The sequence below is a fragment of the Daphnia pulicaria genome, chromosome 1, assembly GCF_021234035.1.
Source record: "Daphnia pulicaria isolate SC F1-1A chromosome 1, SC_F0-13Bv2, whole genome shotgun sequence".
Classification (NCBI taxonomy): domain Eukaryota; kingdom Metazoa; phylum Arthropoda; class Branchiopoda; order Diplostraca; family Daphniidae; genus Daphnia; species Daphnia pulicaria.
Genome location: NC_060913.1, coordinates 23621031 through 23643948, shown reverse-complemented (window position 1 = coordinate 23643948; position 22918 = coordinate 23621031). Strand labels below are relative to the sequence as shown.

At 41.9% G+C, this 22918-nt stretch overlaps 1 long non-coding RNA gene and 33 other non-coding genes across 34 annotated transcripts; 24 read left to right on the top strand and 10 right to left on the bottom strand.

The window, feature by feature from the left end:
• Positions 1-653: 653 nt before the first annotated feature.
• LOC124327091 lies at positions 654-1215 on the bottom strand. Its single transcript, XR_006915949.1, has 3 exons — positions 1147-1215; positions 777-854; positions 654-705 (listed from the first exon to the last, which is right to left on the bottom strand). It is a non-coding gene; the product is annotated as an uncharacterized LOC124327091 (long non-coding RNA).
• Positions 1216-6763: 5548 nt separating this feature from the next.
• On the top strand, positions 6764-6836 carry Trnav-aac. Its single transcript has one exon. It is a non-coding gene; the product is annotated as a tRNA-Val (tRNA).
• Positions 6837-7351: 515 nt separating this feature from the next.
• On the bottom strand, positions 7352-7425 carry Trnan-guu. Its single transcript has one exon. It is a non-coding gene; the product is annotated as a tRNA-Asn (tRNA).
• Positions 7426-7497: 72 nt separating this feature from the next.
• On the top strand, positions 7498-7570 carry Trnak-cuu. The gene has a single exon. It is a non-coding gene; the product is annotated as a tRNA-Lys (tRNA).
• Positions 7571-7667: 97 nt separating this feature from the next.
• Trnav-aac lies at positions 7668-7740 on the top strand. Its single transcript has one exon. It is a non-coding gene; the product is annotated as a tRNA-Val (tRNA).
• A 515-nt stretch (positions 7741-8255) lies between these two features.
• Positions 8256-8329, bottom strand: Trnan-guu. The gene has a single exon. It is a non-coding gene; the product is annotated as a tRNA-Asn (tRNA).
• Positions 8330-8434: 105 nt separating this feature from the next.
• Trnav-cac lies at positions 8435-8507 on the top strand. Its single transcript has one exon. It is a non-coding gene; the product is annotated as a tRNA-Val (tRNA).
• Positions 8508-8907: 400 nt separating this feature from the next.
• Trnav-aac lies at positions 8908-8980 on the top strand. The gene has a single exon. It is a non-coding gene; the product is annotated as a tRNA-Val (tRNA).
• A 515-nt stretch (positions 8981-9495) lies between these two features.
• Trnan-guu lies at positions 9496-9569 on the bottom strand. The gene has a single exon. It is a non-coding gene; the product is annotated as a tRNA-Asn (tRNA).
• A 105-nt stretch (positions 9570-9674) lies between these two features.
• Positions 9675-9747, top strand: Trnav-cac. The gene has a single exon. It is a non-coding gene; the product is annotated as a tRNA-Val (tRNA).
• Positions 9748-10147: 400 nt separating this feature from the next.
• Trnav-aac lies at positions 10148-10220 on the top strand. The gene has a single exon. It is a non-coding gene; the product is annotated as a tRNA-Val (tRNA).
• A 515-nt stretch (positions 10221-10735) lies between these two features.
• On the bottom strand, positions 10736-10809 carry Trnan-guu. The gene has a single exon. It is a non-coding gene; the product is annotated as a tRNA-Asn (tRNA).
• A 105-nt stretch (positions 10810-10914) lies between these two features.
• Trnav-cac lies at positions 10915-10987 on the top strand. Its single transcript has one exon. It is a non-coding gene; the product is annotated as a tRNA-Val (tRNA).
• Positions 10988-11224: 237 nt separating this feature from the next.
• Trnak-cuu lies at positions 11225-11297 on the top strand. The gene has a single exon. It is a non-coding gene; the product is annotated as a tRNA-Lys (tRNA).
• A 97-nt stretch (positions 11298-11394) lies between these two features.
• On the top strand, positions 11395-11467 carry Trnav-aac. The gene has a single exon. It is a non-coding gene; the product is annotated as a tRNA-Val (tRNA).
• Positions 11468-11982: 515 nt separating this feature from the next.
• Trnan-guu lies at positions 11983-12056 on the bottom strand. Its single transcript has one exon. It is a non-coding gene; the product is annotated as a tRNA-Asn (tRNA).
• Positions 12057-12161: 105 nt separating this feature from the next.
• On the top strand, positions 12162-12234 carry Trnav-cac. Its single transcript has one exon. It is a non-coding gene; the product is annotated as a tRNA-Val (tRNA).
• A 230-nt stretch (positions 12235-12464) lies between these two features.
• On the top strand, positions 12465-12537 carry Trnak-cuu. Its single transcript has one exon. It is a non-coding gene; the product is annotated as a tRNA-Lys (tRNA).
• Positions 12538-12634: 97 nt separating this feature from the next.
• On the top strand, positions 12635-12707 carry Trnav-aac. Its single transcript has one exon. It is a non-coding gene; the product is annotated as a tRNA-Val (tRNA).
• Positions 12708-13222: 515 nt separating this feature from the next.
• Trnan-guu lies at positions 13223-13296 on the bottom strand. The gene has a single exon. It is a non-coding gene; the product is annotated as a tRNA-Asn (tRNA).
• Positions 13297-13368: 72 nt separating this feature from the next.
• On the top strand, positions 13369-13441 carry Trnak-cuu. Its single transcript has one exon. It is a non-coding gene; the product is annotated as a tRNA-Lys (tRNA).
• Positions 13442-13538: 97 nt separating this feature from the next.
• On the top strand, positions 13539-13611 carry Trnav-aac. The gene has a single exon. It is a non-coding gene; the product is annotated as a tRNA-Val (tRNA).
• Positions 13612-14126: 515 nt separating this feature from the next.
• Trnan-guu lies at positions 14127-14200 on the bottom strand. Its single transcript has one exon. It is a non-coding gene; the product is annotated as a tRNA-Asn (tRNA).
• A 105-nt stretch (positions 14201-14305) lies between these two features.
• Positions 14306-14378, top strand: Trnav-cac. The gene has a single exon. It is a non-coding gene; the product is annotated as a tRNA-Val (tRNA).
• A 230-nt stretch (positions 14379-14608) lies between these two features.
• On the top strand, positions 14609-14681 carry Trnak-cuu. The gene has a single exon. It is a non-coding gene; the product is annotated as a tRNA-Lys (tRNA).
• A 97-nt stretch (positions 14682-14778) lies between these two features.
• Positions 14779-14851, top strand: Trnav-aac. Its single transcript has one exon. It is a non-coding gene; the product is annotated as a tRNA-Val (tRNA).
• Positions 14852-15366: 515 nt separating this feature from the next.
• Positions 15367-15440, bottom strand: Trnan-guu. The gene has a single exon. It is a non-coding gene; the product is annotated as a tRNA-Asn (tRNA).
• Positions 15441-15545: 105 nt separating this feature from the next.
• On the top strand, positions 15546-15618 carry Trnav-cac. Its single transcript has one exon. It is a non-coding gene; the product is annotated as a tRNA-Val (tRNA).
• Positions 15619-15848: 230 nt separating this feature from the next.
• Trnak-cuu lies at positions 15849-15921 on the top strand. Its single transcript has one exon. It is a non-coding gene; the product is annotated as a tRNA-Lys (tRNA).
• Positions 15922-16018: 97 nt separating this feature from the next.
• Trnav-gac lies at positions 16019-16091 on the top strand. Its single transcript has one exon. It is a non-coding gene; the product is annotated as a tRNA-Val (tRNA).
• A 515-nt stretch (positions 16092-16606) lies between these two features.
• On the bottom strand, positions 16607-16680 carry Trnan-guu. Its single transcript has one exon. It is a non-coding gene; the product is annotated as a tRNA-Asn (tRNA).
• A 105-nt stretch (positions 16681-16785) lies between these two features.
• Trnav-cac lies at positions 16786-16858 on the top strand. The gene has a single exon. It is a non-coding gene; the product is annotated as a tRNA-Val (tRNA).
• Positions 16859-17103: 245 nt separating this feature from the next.
• On the top strand, positions 17104-17176 carry Trnak-cuu. The gene has a single exon. It is a non-coding gene; the product is annotated as a tRNA-Lys (tRNA).
• A 97-nt stretch (positions 17177-17273) lies between these two features.
• Trnav-aac lies at positions 17274-17346 on the top strand. The gene has a single exon. It is a non-coding gene; the product is annotated as a tRNA-Val (tRNA).
• The last annotated feature ends 5572 nt before the right edge of the window (positions 17347-22918 follow it).

Below are 22918 nucleotides of genomic sequence, written 5' to 3'. Positions count from 1 at the left end.
AATTTTTGGCAAAAAAGTTTTAAAGTTATCAACTACCAATTTTATAGCAGGTAATAAAACGTGCTATAAACATGTTCTAATGGAAAAAAGGTACAATCAAAACAATTTACCTGACAATTAAAGTCCTGATGCCGGTCGTTGGCTGGAAGCGAGAAACGGAGTAACTTCGACGGAACACTACAGGCTGGTGAATGAAAATATTTGTGAAAGCTAATTGTTTTCATTAAAATAAATGGAATCGACAAAAAGTGTACCTGACAATTGAATTCCTGATGCCAGTCGTAGGTCGAAAGTGAGGAAGGCACTCAATTCGATTGTAAACTACAGGCTGAAAAACAAATTGCAAAATACATACACGTATAAGAATTCGAGTGTTCAAAATTAATACAAAACATAATTCACATGGTCGTAATTGCTAACACGCGCAACAATTTTTCAACATCTCCAATTTATGTGCTGTCATCGAGAACCGAACCATTAACCGTAGTGTTTGAAATCCAACACGCTAACCACTACACCAAGAGCGGATGTAAATTGGAAGAAAATCGTCGAAGACAATCACTTATGAATTCGTAGCAAAGATTCATGCCATGGGCTTGTTCGAATGGATAAAAGTGAACTGAAAAATCTTACCTGACTATGACAATCCTGATGCCAGTCATGGGCTCGAAGAAGGAAATGCAGTCCTTTCGATAACACTACAGGCTAATGAATGCAAAAATATATTTTAGTCCTAATGTTTTTAATTGCAATGAAATAAACTGCAATGTTTGTACCTGACAATTAAATTCCTGATGCCAGTCATGGGCCGCAAGTGAGGAAGGCAGGCACTCACCTCGATTGTACACTACAGGCTGAAAATTAAAAAGCAAAATCCATACACGTATAAGAACTCGAGTGTTCAAAAACAATTCAAATGGTCGTGATTGGTAGCACATACAACAATTTTCACCATCGTTAAATTATGTGCTGTCATCGAGAACCGAACCATTAACCCCAGTGTTTGAAATCCAACACGCTAACCACTATACAAAGAGCGGATGAATATTGGAAGAAAATCGTCGAAGACAATCACTTATGAGTTCGTGGCAAAGATTCATACCATGGGCTTGATCGAATGGATAAAAGTGAACTGAAAAATCTTACCTGACTATGATAATCCTGATGCCAGTCATGGGCTCGAAGAAGGGAATGCAGTCCTTTCGATAATACACTGCAGGCTAATGAATGTTAAAATATAATTTAATCCTACTGTTTTTAATTGGAATGAAATAAACTGCCATGTTTGTACCTGACAATTAAATTCCTGATGCCAGTCATGGGCCGCAAGTGAGGAAGGCAGGCACTCACTTCGATTGTACACTACAGGCTGAAAATTAAAATGCAAATTACATACACGTATAAGAACTCGAGTGTTCAAAAACAATTCAAAGGGTCGTGTTTGGTAACTACAACAATTTTCACCATCGTTAATTAAGGTACTGTTATCGAGAACCGAACCATTAACCCCAGTGTTTGAAATCCAACACGGTAACCACTACACCGAGAGCGGATGATTATTAGAAAAAAATCGTCGAAGACAATGACTTATGAGTTCGTAGCAAAGATTCAAACCATGGGCTTGTTCAAATGGATAAAAGTGAACTGAAAAATCTTACCTGACTATGATAATCCTGATGCCAGTCATGGGCTCGAAGAAGGGAATGCAGTCCTTTCGATAGTACACTACAAACTGGTGAATTAAACAAATATTTTCATCATCTTTTTTTTGTAATTGAAATGAAATAAAATAGCAATACTTATACCTGGCTATGAAAATCCAGATGCCAGTCGCAGGCTTGAAGTAGAAACACAGTCACTGTGATTATATATACAACAGGCCGAGAAATCTAGAATGCAAAACATGAAACAGTTGAATTTGTTGCAATTGAGATAAATGTAATCTATATAAGTCACCTGGCAATTAAGTTTATTGCTTTATTTGGCTGAAAGTTTGAAAAGAGTCGATGAAGTCACCAATTCGTCAAACTTTTTGTCTTGTTACATGTAAGTCAAAACATAAGTCAATCACAAATATTTACGTTTGACAAATGATGAAAGAATTGTATATTTACACTGTATCTATTTGATACACCAGTTTGACTTACCCAATTTGTCTCGAATTTACACAGTTTGGAGTATGAAATCAATCGCAATCGAGAAATCAAAATCGAAGAAATCTATTACTCGAGACAAAATTTGACGTGTCAGTTGTTGTAAACAACAATGATTACCATCGTCTGCTCGATTAGCAACGTGACTCGATATAATATCGATGTAATCCTAATTTCTAAATTAATTCGTGTTAACATTAAATAAAGTTGACATTGACCGGGATCGAACCTCGGACCTCTCGTATGGTAGCAGTAGACGCTAACCAATACACCATTATGGATATGAAGTTCAACGTAGAGAATTGGATGTAAAAATATGTCGTAGAGACACGGTGCGTCGCGTTGCGCTCACCTGTGTTTGGCAAGTGTAACGCGACGTGTGTAATTCGACTATTCGAGACACCGAAATGTTTGAAATTACTCTTAAATGAGCTCAATGATGAATATCAGTTTGTGACCAAGTGGTTATCAAGTTCGCCTATCATGTGTGAGAACTCGGGGTCAAATCCCGACAGACACTAATTTCTATAATGAAAATTGAAAATTGCAAATTAATAAATTGCAAAAAATAATAAATTACAAATTAACAACAGCAACTTGACCAGGGATCGAACCTCGAACTTCTCGCTTCGTAGCCGGGCATGCTATCCAATAGACCATTTGAACGATGATAACAATAAAGGGAATGGGATCTAACAATATGTCTAAGAGATCCGGTGCGTCACGTCGCGCTCACCTGTGCGTCATGAGCGACGTGACGCGAGACGCAGATATCTTTGAAACAACTTGTCAATAAGATCAAAGCCAAATATTAATTGGTGGTCAAGTGGTTAGCAAGTTAGCTTCCCATGCGTGAGTACTCGGGTTCAAATCCTGATAGCCACTAATTTCTTAATTGAAAAACTTGAACATTGCAAATTAATAATTCATAACAGCGAAATGACCCAGGAACGAACTTCGGTCCTCTCTCTTTGTAGTCGAGCACGCTATCAGTAGACCATTAGAGAGATGGAATCAGTATAGGGAATTGGATGTAAAAATATATCTTAAAGACACGGTGCGTCACGTCGCGCTCACCAGTGCGTCATGAGCAACGTGACGCGAGACGCAGGTATGTTTGAAACAACTTGTCAATAAGATCGAAGAAAAAATATCAATTGGTGGTCAAGTGGTTAGCAAGTTCGCTTACCATCCGTGAATACTCGGGTTCAAATCCCGATTGGCACTCCAATTTCTAAATTGATCATTGATCAATGCAAATTAATTATCCTTAACACATCCCGGGATCGAACCTCGGACCTCTCACATGTTAGCCGAGCACGCTAACCAATAGACCATTAGAGAGATAAACTTTGTAGAGGGAATTGGATGTAAAAATATGTCTTACAGATACGGTGCGTCACGTCGCGCTCACCTGTGTGAGGCAAGATCTACGCGACGTGTGTAACGCGAGACTCCAAAATGTTTGAAACTACTCTTAAATGAGCTCATTGAATAATATCAATTGGTGGTCAAGTGGTTAGCAAGTTCGCTTACCATGTGTGAGTTTTCAGGTTCAAATCCCGATAGACACCAATTACTAAATTGAAAAAATTGTACATTGTAAATTAAAAATTTATAACTGCTCCTTGACCCGCGATCAAAACTCGAAGCGTCGCGTCGCGCTCATCTGTGCGTCATCAGTGACTTGACGCGAGACGCAGACATGTTTGAAACAACTTGTCAATAAGATAAAAGGTAAAACATCAATTGGTGGTCAAGTGGTTAGCAAGTTCGCTTACCATGCGTGAGTATTCGGGTTCAAATCCCGATAAACACTCCAATTTCTGCAAATAAAACGTTGCAAATCTATAAACATTAACAGCGCCTTGATCCGGCATCGAACCTCAGACCTCTCGCATGTTAGCCGAGCACGCTAACCAATACACCAAGAGGGATATGGATATCAAAGTAAGTAACGGGATCTATAAATATGTCGTAGAGATATGGTGCGTCGCGTCGCGCTCACCTGTGTGTCATTCGCAACGCGAGATGCAGAGATGTTTGAAACCACACTTCAATGAAATCAACCTTGAATATCAATTGGTGGGCAAGTGGTTAGCGAGTTCGCTTACCATGTATGAGTTTTCAGGTTCAAATCCCGATAGACACCAATTTCTAAATTGAAAATTGAAGTTTACAAATTAACAATTCATAACAATGCCTTGTACCGGGATCGAACCTCGGACCTCTCGCATGGTGGCAGGTCGCGCTAACCAATACACCATGAGAGAGTTGGAATGAAACAGAGGAAATTGGATGTAAAAATTCATGTCCAAGACAAACGGCGCGCGCCGCGCACGAAACACTGGAAGGGCAACAACAAACAACCATCAGTCCAAATTCCAACTCGATATGAATATCAGTTCTGATAGTGTAGTGGTTAGAGTGTGTGCGACAATGCCATCCTTATCGGATGTGCGGCGGAAGCACCTCTCCGACCATGGTTCAAACCCCAAGTAGTACACTCGAATCTAATAGAGGACATCGACATATCACCGATGGAAAAAAAAACCCTACCCGACTACTAACAAATTCTACCCCCCTCTCCCCCCCCCTGTCCCAATAAAAAAAAAAAAAAAAAAAAAAAACGCACACGGTTCGAGCCCGTGTGTGTGTGTGTGGCGAGAAGGGCGCGCGCAAACGGACAAACGGTGAGGAATGCTGACGTGTGTATCGCCTCGCTTACTCAATTCGAAACTTTCGCCACTGGTTGCGTCTCGCCGATACAGACAAACGACTCTGGACCTCGGTTGGGACAAACAAACAAACAAACAAACAAACAGACAGATCCACAGACACGCCAAGGTCACCTACCCACGCCCGCGGTTTATAGAGCAGTAGACTAGTATACCTAGGCCCGTCCAAGGACGGCGAACCAGGCGGCTAGACATAATCACCTAAGCGCACAGTATACATGGACCAAAACGCCACTCGTATAATCCCACTGGCCAATTCCTTGCTGTCCGGGACTTTTTTTTCATCCATTTATGGACTTGTACATCTTCCACCGTGAGCCATTCGGTCTTTTGGGTTTTTTTTGTGGACTTGTTTTTTTTTCGTTGAAACCAAGTGTCGGTTGAGTTTTGGTTTTATTTTGGGACTTTTATTTTACAGAGTTTGGTTGTATTGTATTTGACACATTTCCCACGGGCTCGAGTTTCGGTGAAGTTTTCCACGGTTTTTTGAATCTTGAACACGTTTGGAACGTCAAATACCCCATTCTGATCCTCAACTCCTTCTTCCTCTCCTTCCTCATCTACCCGTTTCACTTTCTTCCCTTCCAATTTATTTCTTCCCACTTTTTCCCATCTTCCTCCCCTCTCTCATCCTTCCCCCTCTCTATCTTCCCTCCCTCACCATCCTCTCCCTCACCATCCCCTCCCTCACCATCCCCTCCCTCACCAGCCCCTCCCTCACTATCCCCTCCCTCACCATACCCTCCCTCACCATCCCCACCCTCACCATTTCTTCTCTGCACATTCCTCCCTCATGTAATCCTTCCCCTTAGACTCACATGTATCTCGTACTTATCTCGATGTGGGCTTGAACAACGGGCCGTTGTATCCTGGATCCAATGCTCTAACTACTGAGCTGTTGAGTTGTATTATCAGTTAAACAGGAAGGAAAGTCATCAGCCACTTAAGTAAATTCGGATTTTCCTTAAATACCAATAAATATTAATCGCACGACGTAATTCTTTGGCCAGTAAGTATTTGCTCCTGTATTTTAATGAAACTTACAAAACTCAGCTTCGCATATAAAATTCGAATAACCACTTGAGAGGTAATAGTCAAATATATGATTGGTGGTGTATTGGTTAGAGTGTTCGCATAGCATATTCATGTCTTTAAGTTCAATACTCATAAATTGTTAAAATATAAATTGACAAAGAGTTTGAAATAATTTACTTGGCTTTCAATCTGAATACCTCATAATTTCCTGTTTTCGTCTAAACATTCCTCATTGCTGGTTTGAACAGCCCATCGTTTCTTGAGTCCTGTTCTCTAACCACATAGCTATTGAGAATTATTGAAGTATTTTCTTGGGAGGAAGTCATCGACATATATGAGGCAACATCGATAGTGAACAGTTGCGTTTGCAATAAATTGGTAGAATAATTCATCACCCGTCGTTAGCGAATTAGTTGCAATTACTCATGGCCCAACGTAAACAAATTTGTAGATATTATGTTTCACCCAACGTGTTCTGTAGGACATTTAAAATTTCCCGCCCGTTTTTTAACAGTTTAAAAGATTTAATATCCTGCCCGTGGACAAATCATTTGCCAGTTTAACCAATGTCATTGAATCTCCGATACCTTGTGTTTGACCCGAAAAATTCCCTCGAATTCCTTCACCGCGACTCGAGCCCGCGGGGGTGGGGCCCCCGAAGGGGCACCCCCGCGGCCGCGAGAGTAGGTCACCTACCCACGCCCGCGGTTTATAGAGTAGTAGAAGAAGAGCAGTAGAAGAAGAAATAGAAAAGAAGATTGCAGATGAAAGTTAGAAGTTGGGAGACGATCGTTAGAATTTTGTCATCATTCCAGAATAATTCTATAGCGTATTGTAGTTTCCATAGTGTAGTGGTTATCACGTCGGCCTAACACGCTGAAGGTCCACAGTTCGATCCTGGGTGGAAACAGGACAATGTATTTTTAGAAAGACTATCAAAAAAGCACATTTTGGTTTTTTGAAAAAGCCAAGCATTCATGTTTCTTGTGAAAATGAAATCTACATTATGACAATGTGAAGATATTCGCAATGCTGTATACGGAGGAAGTCAACAGAAAGCGGGAAATCAATGATGACTGTGGTTGTTGAAAAAGGTGCTATAACCCCGAAGAGACGTCTTCTGTAGCCAAACGTCAATGACTGTTGTTTTAGGGAAATGAGAAATGACTTGCTCTGGATGGGAAAGAATTCCATAAACACCGGAGGAGAATCTATATAGATTACACCTGAACCTGGAACAGTAGCTCCGAACAGAGGAAGAACATCATGAGCGTGCACCCTACGCTGCAAATGTTCAGTAGATTTAACAGTCATCAGTAAAAGAAGCCATATCGCGAGTGTGCGCTCTTCATTGGACGCTTTAGTTGGTTAAAGGAGTCATGAGGCGAAGAAATTGAATTAAAACAACAGTATTCATTCACCATGCGCCCCTGGGTGGGATCGAACCACCAGCCTTCCGGTTAACAGCCGAACGCGCTAGCCAATTGCGCCACAGAGGCATGGTGATTGGAAAGGAAAAAATGTCGTCAATAAGACTTGGTTCATTACATTGGAATAGAGCGCAATGGTAAGCCTGGCTAGCTCAGTCGGTAGAGCATGAGACTCTTAATCTCAGGGTCGGGGGTTCGAGCCCCCCGTTGGGCGTCATTTATTTGGAAATAATTGCAGATGAAAGTTAGAAGTTGGGAGACGATCGTTAGAATTTCGTCATCATTCCAGAATAATTCTATAGAGGATTGTAGTTTCCATAGTGTAGTGGTTATCACGTCGGCCTAACACGCTGAAGGTCCACAGTTCGATCCTGGGTGGAAACAGGACAATGTATTTTTAGAAAGACTATCAAAAAAGCACATTTTGGTTTTTTGAAAAAGCCAAGCATTCATGTTTCTTGTGAAAATGAAATCTACATTATGACAATGTGAAGATATTCGCAATGCTGTATCCGGAGGAAGTCAACAGAAAGCGGGAAATCAATGATGACTGTGGTTGTTGAAAAAGGTGCTATAACCCCGAAGAGACGCCTTCTGTAGCCAAACGTCAATGACTGTTGTTTTAGGGAAATGAGAAATGACTTGCTCTGGATGGGGAAGAATTCCATAAACACCGGAGGGGAATCTATATAGATTACACCTGAACCTGGAACAGTAGCTCCGAACAGAGGAAGAACATCATGAGCGTGCACCCTACGCTGCAAATGTTCAGTAGATTTAACAGTCATCAGTAAAAGAAGCCATATCGCGAGTGTGCGCTCTTCATTGGACGCTTTAGTTGGTTAAAGGAGTCATGAGGCGAAGAAATTGAATTAAAACAATAGTATTCATTCACCATGCGCCCCTGGGTGGGATCGAACCACCAGCCTTCCGGTTAACAGCCGAACGCGCTAGCCAATTTCGCCACAGAGGCATGGTGATTGGTTAACGACACACTCGTCAAGTTCAACAGGCAAACCAAACATTACATTTTTTTAGTGTGGCCAACGCTAATAAAATGTTGCAGAAACATTGTGGGGCTTCCATAGTGTAGAGGTTATCACGTCGGCTTCACACGCTGAAGGTCCACAGTTCGATCCTGAGTGGAAGCATCAGTATAACGTTAGGAAAAAATAATCGTAGGAGAAAAGGAAATGAAATGGAATTAATAACTTGTAATGTATCTTATCTTAATGACAACTAGACTAGAACAAGTAGACATCTGGAAACTACACACAGACAACCAACCAATCATAGTAAAAGTTATCTCACGGTTCCTGGAAAGGAAAAAATGTCGTCAATAAGACTTGGTTCATTACATTGGAATAGAGCGCAATGGTAAGCCTGGCTAGCTCAGTCGGTAGAGCATGAGATTCTTAATCTCAGGGTCGGGGGTTCGAGCCCCACGTTGGGCGTCATTTATTTGCAAATAATTGCAGATGAAAGTTAGAAGTTGGGAGACGATCGTTAGAATTTTGTAATCATTCCAGAATAATTCTATAGCGGATTGTAGTTTCCATAGTGTAGTGGTTATCACGTCGGCCTAACACGCTGAAGGTCCTCAGTTCGATCCTGGGTGGAAACAGGACAATGTATTTTTAGAAAGACTATCAAAAAAGCACATTTTGGTTTTTTGAAAAAGCCAAGCATTCATGTTTCTTGTGAAAATGAAATCTACATTATGACAATGTGAAGATATTCGCAATGCTGTATCCGGAGGAAGTCAACAGAAAGCGGGAAATCAATGATGACTGTGGTTGTTGAAAAAGGTGCTATAACCCCGAAGAGACGTCTTCTGTAGCCAAACGTCAATGACTGTTGTTTTAGGGAAATGAGAAATGACTTGCTCTGGATGGGGAAGAATTCCATAAACACCGGAGGGGAATCTATATAGATTACACCTGAACCTGGAACAGTAGCTCCGAACAGAGGAAGAACATCATGAGCGTGCACCCTACGCTGCAAATGTTCAGTAGATTTAACAGTCATCAGTAAAAGAAGCCATATCGCGAGTGTGCGCTCTTCATTGGACGCTTTAGTTGGTTAAAGGAGTCATGAGGCGAAGAAATTGAATTAAAACAATAGTATTCATTCACCATGCGCCCCTGGGTGGGATCGAACCACCAGCCTTCCGGTTAACAGCCGAACGCGCTAGCCAATTGCGCCACAGAGGCATGGTGATTGGTTAACGACACACTCGTCAAGTTCAACAGGCAAACCAAACATTACATTTTTTTAGTGTGGCCAACGCTAATAAAATGTTGCAGAAACATTGTGGGGCTTCCATAGTGTAGAGGTTATCACGTCGGCTTCACACGCTGAAAGTCCTCAGTTCGATCCTGAGTGGAAGCATCAGTATAACGTTAGGAAAAAATAATCGTAGGAGAAAAGGAAATGAAATGGAATTAATAACTTGTAATGTATCTTATCTTAATGACAACTAGACTAGAACAAGTAGACATCTGGAAACTACACACAGACAACCAACCAATCATAGTAAAAGTTATCTCACGGTTCCTGGAAAGGAAAAAATGTCGTCAATAAGACTTGGTTCATTACATTGGAATAGAGCGCAATGGTAAGCCTGGCTAGCTCAGTCGGTAGATCATGAGATTCTTAATCTCAGGGTCGGGGGTTCGAGCCCCACGTTGGGCGTCATTTATTTGCAAATAATTGCAGATGAAAGTTAGAAGTTGGGAGACGATCGTTAGAATTTTGTAATCATTCCAGAATAATTCTATAGCGGATTGTAGTTTCCATAGTGTAGTGGTTATCACGTCGGCCTAACACGCTGAAGGTCCTCAGTTCGATCCTGGGTGGAAACAGGACAATGTATTTTTAGAAAGACTATCAAAAAAGCACATTTTGGTTTTTTGAAAAAGCCAAGCATTCATGTTTCTTGTGAAAATGAAATCTACATTATGACAATGTGAAGATATTCGCAATGCTGTATCCGGAGGAAGTCAACAGAAAGCGGGAAATCAATGATGACTGTGGTTGTTGAAAAAGGTGCTATAACCCCGAAGAGACGTCTTCTGTAGCCAAACGTCAATGACTGTTGTTTTAGGGAAATGAGAAATGACTTGCTCTGGATGGGGAAGAATTCCATAAACACCGGAGGGGAATCTATATAGATTACACCTGAACCTGGAACAGTAGCTCCGAACAGAGGAAGAACATCATGAGCGTGCACCCTACGCTGCAAATGTTCAGTAGATTTAACAGTCATCAGTAAAAGAAGCCATATCGCGAGTGTGCGCTCTTCATTGGACGCTTTAGTTGGTTAAAGGAGTCATGAGGCGAAGAAATTGAATTAAAACAACAGTATTCATTCACCATGCGCCCCTGGGTGGGATCGAACCACCAGCCTTCCGGTTAACAGCCGAACGCGCTAGCCAATTGCGCCACAGAGGCATGGTGATTGGTTAACCACACACTCGTCAAGTTCAACAGGCAAACCAAACATTACATTTTTTTAGTGTGGCCAACGCTAATAAAATGTTGCAGAAACATTGTGGGGTTTCCATAGTGTAGAGGTTATCACGTCGGCTTCACACGCTGAAGGTCCTAAGTTCGATCCTGAGTGGAAGCATCAGTATAACGTTAGGAAAAAATAATCGTAGGAGAAAAGGAAATGAAATGGAATTAATAACTTGTAATGTATCTTATCTTAATGATTAATGACAACTAGACTAGAACAAGTAGACATCTGGAAACTACACACAGACAACCAACCAATCATAGTAAAAGTTATCTCACGGTTCCTGGAAAGGAAAAAATGTCGTCAATAAGACTTGGTTCATTACATTGGAATAGAGCGCAATGGTAAGCCTAGCTAGCTCAGTCGGTAGAGCATGAGACTCTTAATCTCAGGGTCGGGGGTTCGAGCCCCCCGTTGGGCGTCATTTATTTGCAAATAATTGCAGATGAAAGTTAGAAGTTGGGAGACGATCGTTAGAATTTTGTAATCATTCCAGAATAATTCTATAGCGGATTGTAGTTTCCATAGTGTAGTGGTTATCACGTCGGCCTAACACGCTGAAGGTCCTCAGTTCGATCCTGGGTGGAAACAGGACAATGTATTTTTAGAAAGACTATCAAAAAAGCACATTTTGGTTTTTTGAAAAAGCCAAGCATTCATGTTTCTTGTGAAAATGAAATCTACATTATGACAATGTGAAGATATTCGCAATGCTGTATCCGGAGGAAGTCAACAGAAAGCGGGAAATCAATGATGACTGTGGTTGTTGAAAAAGGTGCTATAACCCCGAAGAGACGTCTTCTGTAGCCAAACGTCAATGACTGTTGTTTTAGGGAAATGAGAAATGACTTGCTCTGGATGGGGAAGAATTCCATAAACACCGGAGGGGAATCTATATAGATTACACCTGAACCTGGAACAGTAGCTCCGAACAGAGGAAGAACATCATGAGCGTGCACCCTACGCTGCAAATGTTCAGTAGATTTAACAGTCATCAGTAAAAGAAGCCATATCGCGAGTGTGCGCTCTTCATTGGACGCTTTAGTTGGTTAAAGGAGTCATGAGGCGAAGAAATTGAATTAAAACAACAGTATTCATTCACCATGCGCCCCTGGGTGGGATCGAACCACCAGCCTTCCGGTTAACAGCCGAACGCGCTAGCCAATTGCGCCACAGAGGCATGGTGATTGGTTAACGACACACTCGTCAAGTTCAACAGGCAAACCAAACATTACATTTTTTTAGTGTGGCCAACGCTAATAAAATGTTGCAGAAACATTGTGGGGCTTCCATAGTGTAGAGGTTATCACGTCGGCTTCACACGTTGAAGGTCCTCAGTTCGATCCTGAGTGGAAGCATCAGTATAACGTTAGGAAAAAATAATCGTGGGAGAAAAGGCAATGAAATGGAATTAATAACTTGTAATGTATCTTATCTTAATGACAACTAGACTAGAACAAGTAGACATCTGGAAACTACACACAGACAACCAACCAATCATAGTAAAAGTTATCTCACGGTTCCTGGAAAGGAAAAAATGTCGTCAATAAGACTTGGTTCATTATATTGGAATAGAGCGCAATGGTAAGCCTGGCTAGCTCAGTCGGTAGAGCATGAGACTCTTAATCTCAGGGTCGGGGGTTCGAGCCCCCCGTTGGGCGTCATTTATTTGGAAATAATTGCAGATGAAAGTTAGAAGTTGGGAGACAATCGTTAGAATTTTGTCATCATTCCAGAATAATTCTATAGCGGATTGTAGTTTCCATAGTGTAGTGGTTATCACGTCGGCCTAACACGCTGAAGGTCCACAGTTCGATCCTGGGTGGAAACAGGACAATGTATTTTTAGAAAGACTATCAAAAAAGCACATTTTGGTTTTTTGAAAAAGCCAAGCATTCATGTTTCTTGTGAAAATGAAATCTACATTATGACAATGTGAAGATATTCGCAATGCTGTATCCGGAGGAAGTCAACAGAAAGCGGGAAATCAATGATGACTGTGGTTGTTGAAAAAGGTGCTATAACCCCGAAGAGACGTCTTCTGTAGCCAAACGTCAATGACTGTTGTTTTAGGGAAATGAGAAATGACTTGCTCTGGATGGGGAAGAATTCCATAAACACCGGAGGGGAATCTATATAGATTACACCTGAACCTGGAACAGTAGCTCCGAACAGAGGAAGAACATCATGAGCGTGCACCCTACGCTGCAAATGTTCAGTAGATTTAACAGTCATCAGTAAAAGAAGCCATATCGCGAGTGTGCGCTCTTCATTGGACGCTTTAGTTGGTTAAAGGAGTCATGAGGCGAAGAAATTGAATTAAAACAACAGTATTCATTCACCATGCGCCACTGGGTGGGATCGAACCACCAGCCTTCCGGTTAACAGCCGAACGCGCTAGCCAATTGCGCCACAGAGGCATGGTGATTGGAAAGGAAAAAATGTCGTCAATAAGACTTGGTTCATTACATTGGAATAGAGCGCAATGGTAAGCCTGGCTAGCTCAGTCGGTAGAGCATGAGACTCTTAATCTCAGGGTCGGGGGTTCGAGCCCCCCGTTGGGCGTCATTTATTTGGAAATAATTGCAGATGAAAGTTAGAAGTTGGGAGACGATCGTTAGAATTTTGTCATCATTCCAGAATAATTCTATAGCGGATTGTAGTTTCCATAGTGTAGTGGTTATCACGTCGGCCTAACACGCTGAAGGTCCACAGTTCGATCCTGGGTGGAAACAGGACAATGTATTTTTAGAAAGACTATCAAAAAAGCACATTTTGGTTTTTTGAAAAAGCCAAGCATTCATGTTTCTTGTGAAAATGAAATCTACATTATGACAATGTGAATATATTCGCAATGCTGTATCCGGAGGAAGTCAACAGAAAGCGGGAAATCAATGATGACTGTGGTTGTTGAAAAAGGTGCTATAACCCCGAAGAGACGTCTTCTGTAGCCAAACGTCAATGACTGTTGTTTTAGGGAAATGAGAAATGACTTGCTCTGGATGGGGAAGAATTCCATAAACACCGGAGGGGAATCTATATAGATTACACCTGAACCTGGAATAGTAGCTCCGAACAGAGGAAGAACATCATGAGCGTGCACCCTACGCTGCAAATGTTCAGTAGATTTAACAGTCATCAGTAAAAGAAGCCATATCGCGAGTGTGCGCTCTTCATTGGACGCTTTAGTTGGTTAAAGGAGTCATGAGGCGAAGAAATTGAATTAAAAAAACAGTATTCATTCACCATACGCCCCTGGGTGGGATCGAACCACCAGCCTTCCGGTTAACAGCCGAACGCGCTAGCCAATTGCGCCACAGAGGCATGGTGATTGGTTAACGACACACTCGTCAAGTTCAACAGGCAAACCAAACATTACATTTTTTTAGTGTGGCCAACGCTAATAAAATGTTGCAGAAACATTGTGGGGCTTCCATAGTGTAGAGGTTATCACGTCGGCTTCACACGCTGAAGGTCCTCAGTTCGATCCTGAGTGGAAGCACCAGTATAACGTTAGGAAAAAATAATCGTAGGAGAAAAGGAAATGAAATGGAATTAATAACTTGTAATGTATCTTATCTTAATGACAACTAGACTAGAACAAGTAGACATCTGGAAACTACACACAGACAACCAACCAATCATAGTAAAAGTTATCTCACGGTTCCTGGAAAGGAAAAAATGTCGTCAATAAGACTTGGTTCATTACATTGGAATAGAGCGCAATGGTAAGCCTGGCTAGCTCAGTCGGTAGAGCATGAGACTCTTAATCTCAGGGTCGGGGGTTCGAGCCCCCCGTTGGGCGTCATTTATTTGAAAAAAATTGCAGATGAAAGTTAGAAGTTGGGAGACGATCGTTAGAATTTTGTAATCATTCCAGAATAATTCTATAGCGGATTGTAGTTTCCATAGTGTAGTGGTTATCACGTCGGCCTAACACGCTGAAGGTCCACAGTTCGATCCTGGGTGGAAACAGGACAATGAATTTTTAGAAAGACTATCAAAAAAGCACATTTTGGTTTTTTGAAAAAGCCAAGCATTCATGTTTCTTGTGAAAATGAAATCTACATTATGACAATGTGAAGATATTCGCAATGCTGTATCCGGAGGAAGTCAACAGAAAGCGGGAAATCAATGATGACTGTGGTTGTTGAAAAAGGTGCTATAACCCCGAAGAGACGTCTTCTGTAGCCAAACGTCAATGACTGTTGTTTTAGGGAAATGAGAAATGACTTGCTCTGGATGGGGAAGAATTCCATAAACACCGGAGGGGAATCTATATAGATTACACCTGAACCTGGAACAGTAGCTCCGAACAGAGGAAGAACATCATGAGCGTGCACCCTACGCTGCAAATGTTCAGTAGATTTAACAGTCATCAGTAAAAGAAGCCATATCGCGAGTGTGCGCTCTTCATTGGACGCTTTAGTTGGTTAAAGGAGTCATGAGGCGAAGAAATTGAATTAAAACAACAGTATTCATTCACCATGCGCCCCTGGGTGGGATCGAACCACCAGCCTTCCGGTTAACAGCCGAACGCGCTAGCCAATTGCGCCACAGAGGCATGGTGATTGGTTAACGACACACTCGTCAAGTTCAACAGGCAAACCAAACATTACATTTTTTTAGTGTGGCCAACGCTATTAAAATGTTGCAGAAACATTGTGGGGCTTCCATAGTGTAGAGGTTATCACGTCGGCTTCACACGCTGAAGGTCCTCAGTTCGATCCTGAGTGGAAGCATCAGTATAACGTTAGGAAAAAATAATCGTAGGAGAAAAGGAAATGAAATGGAATTAATAACTTGTAATGTATTTTATCTTAATGACAACTAGACTAGAACAAGTAGACATCTGGAAACTACACACAGACAACCAACCAATCATAGTAAAAGTTATCTCACGGTTCCTGGAAAGGAAAAAATGTCGTCAATAAGACTTGGTTCATTACATTGGAATAGAGCGCAATGGTAAGCCTGGCTAGCTCAGTCGGTAGAGCATGAGACTCTTAATCTCAGGGTCGGGGGTTCGAGCCCCCCGTTGGGCGTCATTTATTTGCAAATAATTGCAGATGAAAGTTAGAAGTTGGGAGACGATCGTTAGAATTTTGTAATCATTCCAGAATAATTCTATAGCGGATTGTAGTTTCCATAGTGTAGTGGTTATCACGTCGGCCTGACACGCTGAAGGTCCTCAGTTCGATCCTGGGTGGAAACAGGACAATGTATTTTTAGAAAGACTATCAAAAAAGCACATTTTGGTTTTTTGAAAAAGCCAAGCATTCATGTTTCTTGTGAAAATGAAATCTACATTATGACAATGTGAAGATATTCGCAATGCTGTATCCGGAGGAAGTCAACAGAAAGCGGGAAATCAATGATGACTGTGGTTGTTGAAAAAGGTGCTATAACCCCGAAGAGACGTCTTCTGTAGCCAAACGTCAATGACTGTTGTTTTAGGGAAATGAGAAATGACTTGCTCTGGATGGGGAAGAATTCCATAAACACCGGAGGGGAATCTATATAGATTACACCTGAACCTGGAACAGTAGCTCCGAACAGAGGAAGAACATCATGAGCGTGCACCCTACGCTGCAAATGTTCAGTAGATTTAACAGTCATCAGTAAAAGAAGCCATATCGCGAGTGTGCGCTCTTCATTGGACGCTTTAGTTTGTTAAAGGAGTCATGAGGCGAAGAAATTGAATTAAAAAAATAGTATTCATTCACCATGCGCCCCTGGGTGGGATCGAACCACCAGCCTTCCGGTTAACAGCCGAACGCGCTAGCCAATTGCGCCACAGAGGCATGGTGATTGGTTAACGACACACTCGTCAAGTTCAACAGGCAAACCAAACATTACATTTTTTTAGTGTGGCCAACGCTAATAAAATGTTGCAGAAACTTTGTGGGGCTTCCATAGTGTAGAGGTTATCACGTCGGCTTCACACGCTGAAGGTCCTCAGTTCGATCCTGAGTGGAAGCATCAGTATAACGTTAGGAAAAAAAACGTTAGGAAAAAATAATCGTAGGAGAAAAGGAAATGAAATGGAATTAATAACTTGTAATGTATCTTATCTTAATGACAACTAGACTAGAACAAGTAGACATCTGGAAACTACACACAGACAACCAACCAATCATAGTAAAAGTTATCTCACGGTTCCTGGAAAGGAAAAAATGTCGTCAATAAGACTTGGTTCATTACATTGGAATAGAGCGCAATGGTAAGCCTGGCTAGCTCAGTCGGTTGAGCATGAGACTCTTAATCTCAGGGTCGGGGGTTCGAGCCCCCCGTTGGGCGTCATTTATTTGGAAATAATTGCAGATGAAAGTTAGAAGTTGGGAGACGATCGTTAGAATTTTGTAATCATTCCAGAATAATTCTATAGCGGATTGTAGTTTCCATAGTGTAGTGGTTATCACGTCGGCCTAACACGCTGAAGGTCCTCAGTTCGATCCTGGGTGGAAACAGGACAATGTATTTTTAAAAAGACTATCAAAAAAGCACATTTTGGTTTTTTGAAAAAGCCAAGCATTCATGTTTCTTGTGAAAATGAAATCTACATTATGACAATGTGAAGATATTCGCAATGCTGTATCCGGAGGAAGTCAACAGAAAGCGGGAAATCAATGATGACTGTGGTTGTTGAAAAAGGTGCTATAACCCCGAAGAGACGTCTTCTGTAGCCAAACGTCAATGACTGTTGTTTTAGGGAAATGAGAAATGACTTGCTCTGGATGGGGAAGAATTCCATAAACACCGGAGGGGAATCTATATAGATTACACCTGAACCTGGAACAGTAGCTCCGAACAGAGGAAGAACATCATGAGCGTGCACCCTACGCTGCAAATGTTCAGTAGATTTAACAGTCATCAGTAAAAGAAGCCATACCATGCGCCCCTGGGTGGGATCGAACCACCAGCCTTCCGTTTTTTTTTTTCTTTTTTATATTTAAACGATTTATTGTCACGATTAAAATTTAAATTGCTTTACAGATACTTGGGGCATTTACGAGATTTGTGACATAAGTGACTTGCTGTGGCCAAGGAGAAACATTACAAAGAAAAATAAACATTTCGAGACGGAAATGAAAGAGGACAAATGATTTTGGTGAAAAATGTGAAATTTAACAATACGACATCTGGGGGGGGGGGATCCAAGAAATAACTGTAATGAGAGAACAATGTTGTATAAAGATAAGAAGAAATCTGTTGAGAATTTTGAGAGGGAATATTTATGGATTAGAAGGTGACATCTGGGGAGAATTTTTTGAATGAAGGAGGCTTGACCAGAGAGACTGTATTTCATTGATGGCTGGGGTGAGGTTTTGGCTGCGGGCGGTCCAGACGGTGATGATGTAGGATTGTATGAGTGCCAGTATTTTCTCTTTATTGGGGCCATTTCCAATGTCTCCATTTATTGTTGATTTGAGTGGTTTTTGACATCCAAGTTTCGTTAGTTGAATTCGAAGCCATAAACTGATGTGGACTTTCTCGGAACAGAGTAACATAAGATGGTCATCAGTTTCTTGGCCGCCATTGCATAGAGGACATTGGTCATTTATAGAAAGTCTGAGGCTTGTGAGGCGCATTTTGGTAGGGAGCTGATTATGGTTGAAATCCCAGACCAGTTCAGCGTTTGTTCCTTTCATTTTGGCCTCCCAACGCCAGATGGAAGCCCAGTCGAGGTCTGGTTTCGCAACTTCGGTTCTCCCTGGTTGCCCAAGGTTAGCGATCAGGTGATTGTAGGTGGCGCGGTGATTGGATACGGTTGACGATGTGAAGATGCCAGCTTTAAGTAGATCAGTGATGGTTGAAAGTGTGGTGGTGAAGTATGGATGTGATGAATGGGTTGCATTAAATCTGGGCTGGATGATTTGTTGAAGGAGATTCTTGAGGTGTGGACCCAACCAATAAACGGCTGCAGCTCTCTCAATAGCCTCGGGATGGATTAAAGATTTAAAGATTTGACGGGTGAAAAGGGATTGGAAGAATTGAAAAAGTAAGGTGACTCCAAGTCCACCTTGGAGTCGGGGGCGGATCAAAACATTTAGGGGTGGGTGCTCTCTTCGTTGTGCCCAAAGAAATTTGTTGCATTTTTGTTGGAGGAGTAGGGCTTGGGTTTTGTTGCAAGGGAGTACATGAGCTATATGAACAAGTTGTGATAAGACATGTTGTTTGATGAATAGGACGCGACCATAAAAAGTGAAATGACGGTGTGTGTTTGTGATAAGAATATTTTGTATGATGTTGAACTGTCTTTGCCAATTGTCTCTTACTGTTGTTTTTATTTCAGAAGAAAAAGTAATTCCAAGAATTTTCAAGTTGTCTACTTGAGTTATCCAATCATGTGGCCAAGTACGTTTAGGATAAGTTTGATTGAAATTGCTTCTACGTGGGATCGAACTCCTAACCTCAGGAATCCCAGCCGACGCCGCTACCGTCTGCGCTACTACGGCCTGTGGACATTGATTTAAGGTCCAAGTGCCTAGACCAAGTAATTTTGTCTTCCCCTTGTTAATACGTGCATTTGTCCAGGCACAAAATTCTAGAATAATCTCGCATGCACGACGTACATCTTTCATTGATGAGACAAAAACTACTAGATCATCTACATATGCACGAACTTTGATGCGTTTTCCGTAGTGTTCAATTCCGTCAATACCCCTAGACAAGCAAACTAAAAGCGGTTCAATATAGAGGGCAAACAGATGGACTGACAGAGGGCACCCCTGTCGCACGGATTGTGCATTGTCCACAGTACCGACTATGTCATTACCGTTCAATGGGCATAGTTCAGTTATACTGTACAGCGTTTTCAACCAATCAACAAAGAGGGGGGGATAGCCCATGGCTGTCATTACTTCCCACAGAACGTCTCGATTGACAAGGTCATATGCTTTCTCTAAATCGTACGCGATAATGGCGGCCGGTTTGAGAGAAGATACCTCTTTTGATTTACGACCTGTATTATCAATGACATCTCGGATTAAACACAAGCTGTCAAAGATATAGCGGCCGGGTACACCACCTTTTTGATGTGAGTCTAGAGAGTTTTGAAGAGATTTTCTCAGACGAAAAGCCAATACTGACGCGATTAACTTATAATCGGTATTTAACAAAGAGATTGGTCGGTAATCGGTGATTTTACTCGGTGTTGGGATTTTTGGGACTAATCTTATAGCTGCCCTTCCCTGCGACGGCTGGAGTTTTCTTTTTTCGAGGACGCAATTCATCATTTCCAGAAAATGAACACCAATAACATCCCAAAATTTTATATAAAACTCAAAAGGAATGCCATCTGTACCCGGGGCCTTGTTCTTTTTAGTTGCCTTAAGGGCGTTGTTAATTTCATCTACTGTGAACGGATCTACAAGAAAGTTGCCACTCTCCGGGATCGAACCTAGTACTCCTCGATTCAACGCTTGAGCGTTTAACGACTGAGCTACCACTGATACACCCGAATCGTTTTTAGTGTGTTTTGTACGGGTAAGTGCACCTCTAATCCCTTCTAGAAATTTTCCAGCTAATTGGGTATTGGGGGAGGGCTGGTTCTGAAAAATTCTACTAAAGTGTTCAATTATTTCTTGATTAATCTGCTCAGGTTGGGTAATTTTACAGTTATCATTAGTTTTGAGCTGAGTGATCAGAGACTTCTGGAAATTGCTCGTTGACTTGTTCATATGAAAGGTAGATGGCTCTTCTTCGGCTATACTTTGAACGCGTGAACGTATAGCAAATCCCCTCAATGCTTCTCGCTCCCAGGCTAGAAACTCACGTTTCAACTCCATGTAACGCGCATGACTGAAATTTACATTGTTCACGGTTTCTTTTAGTTGATGTTGGAGTAATTTCCTTTTGACTCTCTGATCACAGATTCTCTTTTTACAATAGTTAATTGATAATCGCCTAAGGCTAGGTTTGAAAATAATCTCCCACCAATGGTCTACGTTTTCAATACGGGATGGGTGTTGGGACATTTCTTCAATGAAGACATGCACCAAGTTTATATATTCTTCTTCCTCAAGAATTGATGAGTTAAGTTTCCATAAATTCCTTGACTTGTTTCTCACTAAACTAGGAGGGGTGGTGCTGTTTATATACCCTACGATTGGTCTGTGATCCCCGAGTGGTAAGTCGTGCAAATGGATATCAGAAAATTTTTCGTGATGGTGGCAATAAATTCGGTCTAATCTAGCCTGGCTAGCCGCACAATTGTACGTCCAACAAGGTTCATTTTTCCGAATTTCTCTCCAGACATCTGTTAATGAAAGGGCTTTTACTAAATCTCGGAGGGGTTCTAGTAATGCTAGTCTAATTTTAGGTGGTGTTGTCTTGCTACTTTTACGGTCATCGATCTCGTCAACGGCATTAAAATCTCCCAATATAATTGCTGGTGCCTTATACTGGGCAACATAAGCCGGAATAGTTTGCCGGAGGAAAGAATCTCTATAACTTTTATTTTGGTCACCAGATGGGGCGTAAATACACACGAAAGCAAGACCCTTTACTTCCATGGCTATCAGCCTCCCCTCCGGTTCAAACAAAATGTTTTTGGCGCTCAGCCCGTGTCGTACTAGGATGGCTGTCCCATGTTGTCTAGGACCGAGATTTGTGTGCATCTGGTAATGTTTAGTAAATACGGTGCTAGAGTGAAATACTACTTCTTGCAAACATATTATATCAAGTTTATGATGTAAAAAGAAATTGAGTATTATTTGAAGTTTGTCAGGTGACGATATTCTGTTGATATTATATGTCGCGATGTTTGTCATGATTAATATTTAAATTTGGGTTTAGAGGGTTGGGTTTTGTTATCGCGGGCTTTTTTCCTTCTAACGGCCTCCATTGCTTTGAGAGTTTTATCTTCTATGGGGGTTGATGGAGTGCCGAGGGGGACGCCCAAGGACTCCTGAGTCTCACTCACATGACTAGCCTCCTGGCTATCAAGTGGGCGTTGTCCTGGCTGAATACTCCCACCAGAAAAAGAAGTGTCTTCATCAGGATTTGAAATCGAAACCACCTCGGTTGCATCCATCTCTTCAACCACCTCGTTATCCATCTGATCTATCGTGGATGGAATTGATGGTACTCCAGGTGGGATTGGAGCGGGTGGAACATCGTTCCCCCCAGAAAGGGCGGGTAAAGAATTAATGTCCACACCCGGTATCGAAACTGGAACCTCTCGAGTCGGAGACCCGAGTTCAACCAACTGAGCTTCACCAGATGCAATTTCTTCAGCTACCTCGCCCGAGCCAGAGGAAGAGGCAATACGACTCCTCTTTTTTGATTGTTTTTGTTGGTCACGGAATTCTCTCGTATGTTTAATTTTCTTTTTCTTAACCGATTTGGACGCAACAGACGAACCTACACAGTTAGTGTCTTCAGCGTCAGAATCGGTGTCAGAAGAAGATTCAGTTCCATCGGGTCTCGAAATTGGATCTTCTGGAGCTCCATCAAGAACGACAACAGTCGACGTCGTTGGCCTCTGGGCTAACTCAGGGAATGAATCAGCGTCAACAGTTGGAGCAATTGGCATTTTCCCGCCACCAATCGGGTCTGTCTCCTGGGGCTTCCTAGCAGTTGTCCTAACTGGCCCACGATTTGTTAGTACACTACTATAGCTACGTGTTCCAATGGGGCCTTTTGAAATGGTGCTGGGAGTGGTTAAACTACGGGGTTGCTTGGGGCAATTAGCTAAAACATGGGTGGGAGAATCACACATGCGGCATGTCTGCATTTGCCCTGCATAAGACACCATTATTGGTTCCTTGTAGCTTCCAAAGGTGATATAAGACGGGATGCTCTTGTGGATTTCCATATCCACATTGACAACTCCAGTCTTTATCCCGTTCCACCTTGGAAGCGATCTATCTTGGTACGTGTCCCAAAAAATCCGAGAAATCACTCCATACTCACGCAATCTCTTGTTTAGCAGGCTTAGGTCATCATCGAATTTGAAATGTTGGATTCTAACGCGTACAAGGTTAACTGACCTATCTCTAACTCTAATTCGGACCTCTTTGCCACTAATAACAACAG